The sequence below is a fragment of the Amia ocellicauda genome, unplaced genomic scaffold, assembly GCF_036373705.1.
Source record: "Amia ocellicauda isolate fAmiCal2 unplaced genomic scaffold, fAmiCal2.hap1 HAP1_SCAFFOLD_29, whole genome shotgun sequence".
In the NCBI taxonomy this organism is placed as follows: Eukaryota; Metazoa; Chordata; class Actinopteri; order Amiiformes; family Amiidae; genus Amia; species Amia ocellicauda.
Genome location: NW_027102854.1, coordinates 870,806 through 873,289, shown reverse-complemented (window position 1 = coordinate 873,289; position 2,484 = coordinate 870,806). Strand labels below are relative to the sequence as shown.

The 2,484-nt window shown below is 39.0% G+C and overlaps 1 non-coding gene across 1 annotated transcript; it reads right to left on the bottom strand.

Moving 5' to 3' along the window:
* Window positions 1-2,009: 2,009 nt before the first annotated feature.
* On the bottom strand, window positions 2,010-2,124 carry LOC136728225 (U5 spliceosomal RNA). Its single transcript, XR_010808590.1, has one exon. It is a non-coding gene; the product is annotated as a U5 spliceosomal RNA (small nuclear RNA).
* Window positions 2,125-2,484: the final 360 nt, after the last annotated feature.

Sequence of the window (2,484 nt, the reverse complement as noted above, 5' to 3'; positions counted from 1 at the left end):
CATCAACCATACGGTTTCGAAGACATTGGTTTTCATTTTTAAGTCTTGTGTTTTCCTTTTCGAGCTGCTTAACTTTTTGCTGTAGCTCAACTTCACTGGACTCTTTAAATGTCTGTAGAATATGACGGGATCTAATTCTTGAAGCTCCATCGGTTTTCTTTCTTATTTTGTGCTGTATTCAGAGAGGAAAAGAGTTTAAAATGAATATATATATATATATGAATATGATTAAAAAAAAACAATCCTGCAATACATTTATTTAATATTTGCAGTAATTATCTCACCGGTAACTGTGGTTCATCAAGGTCACTATCATCTGAAATTTGAAGTTTTTTGTTTGGTTTAGGTACTCTCTTCATTTTAGGACAGGGCATTTTTGTTAGGTCATTAAGTTTTCTTCTTAGTTCGCCTTCTTTTCCTAAAATAAAAATAAAATAAATAAAACCCTGCATTATGTCCACAGATATTTGGGGATTATATTTATTTGTCATAAAAATACTGTGCTTTGACCATACAAATTAAGATGAACAGCCAACACTGAATCAAAACTGAAGTTAAATTATATCTGGTTTAATTTATTTTGTGATTTGGGGGATTTTATTGTAAAGCACAACACACAATAAATCGTTCTTACAAATGCCAGTCAAGTATGACGAGTTTTAGCGCCCTCACCACCACCTACCATGTTATAAGAGTATGTTAGAAGTACAACACATTAATAACTTAAACATTCATTTCAAATATACTGTGATTGTATATATCAAATAGCATGTAAAGACTTTAATGTTTTTTTTTTAAATAAACATTGTTACCAGTCATAATGATCTGCGCTTCATGGACAGGCCATCCACCTTTTGGAGGTTTGTTCGTGTCTCTCCACTCTGCTCTGAAGTTTCGAGTCGTCTCTTCGTCATCATCAGCAATGCTGAATAAATCAAAATTGCGAAAGCAAGCAGTGGGAATCACGCTGTAAGAGTCTTTGTCGACCCCGCTTTCCCACTTCACCAACGCGTGCATCACCGCCATACTACCTTCACCTTCTCGTCCGTTTTTTCTGCGCCTTTTTCCCCCGACAAGTCACGGCACAAAAAACAGTCCCGCTCTGCATTCTGGTACTTGGCGTTCTTAATAACACCAACAGGGTGTAATCGCATAGACCACTCGAGTATAAAGTACTACATATCCCATCAGTTACAGTTTTTTTTCATCTTCTGAAACTGCAATTTAGCACTTTCAACTGTTTCTTAGTGATTCCTAGAATTACTAACCGGTATTGTAGTCAATGTGTTTATAACCTTTTTTGTTTAACGATTTGTGTGTTATCCTATGGGATCCCATGGTCTTTGATTTGGTCACGGAAGTGATTTGTCTTTGATTTGTTGATCTAGAGTTGAATTTTAATTAGTTTTTCCCTTTTGTATAATTAGTGTAGTGCTACATTTAGTCTTTGTTTTTAAATAAATTTGACAATTTATATCTTTGGAATTGGTGTCTGCGTCCAATTATTACAGAAATTGAGTTCTACAAGACTCCAGGATTCGTGATAAGGTGATACTATGAATTCACTTCTTTAATTGAAATGTATAAGTGTACCTTACGCTACATATATGTATGTATGTATGTATGTATGTCCAATTGCTTTGACAATACAAATGAATTGAATTGAGAGGGAGAGAGAGAGAGAGACAGACAGACAGACAGACTGACAAACAGAAAAACAGACAGACACAGACACACACACACACAGAGCCAGCCAGCCAGCCAGCTCAGCGATGACATCACGAGCCTCTCTCAGCTGACTGCTATGACATCACAGAGCACGTACATTCCGTTGCTTGCCGTCTGTCAACCACTCAGTCACTGCCAGCCAGACTGGCTGGCTGGCTGGATGGGGGGGCTGCTTGCTGCTGCTGCGTACCTTAGCAAGCTTATTTGCTTGACCGGCCTTCCTACTCCTCTGCCCACATGCCCACCTATGCCCGATCTGCTGTTCACCTGGATCACAGCTCCGCCCCAACAAGGCAGAGCCCCCCAAGAATGGTACAAACTCACCCACGATCCCCTCCACGGAAAGCTTTAGCAAAAGGCAAAAGCGTTATACGTAATGAAGAGGAACCCGAGTCCAAGACGCATCCGACCAGCCATACATATTTGTGTGTATTAAAGATCACATTTTCTTACATTTAGTTTTTCTGTACTTTATTACATCTTATTGTGATTTATAAAAGTATTGTTTCTTTTCCATATGTATGTATGTATGTGTGTGTGTGTGTGTGTGTGTGTGTGTGTCTGTCTCTGTGTGAAAGTTAGTGTGTGTGTCTGTACGTGTGTGTGCCTGTCTCTGTGTGAAAGTGTGTGTGTGTGTGTGTGTGTGTGTGTGTATATGTCTCTCTGTGAAAGTGTGTGTGTGGGTGTGACAGTGTGTGTGAGTGTCTGTCTGTCTGTCTGTCATGTAACTCGCACATCTGTGAGGGCACCATTTTT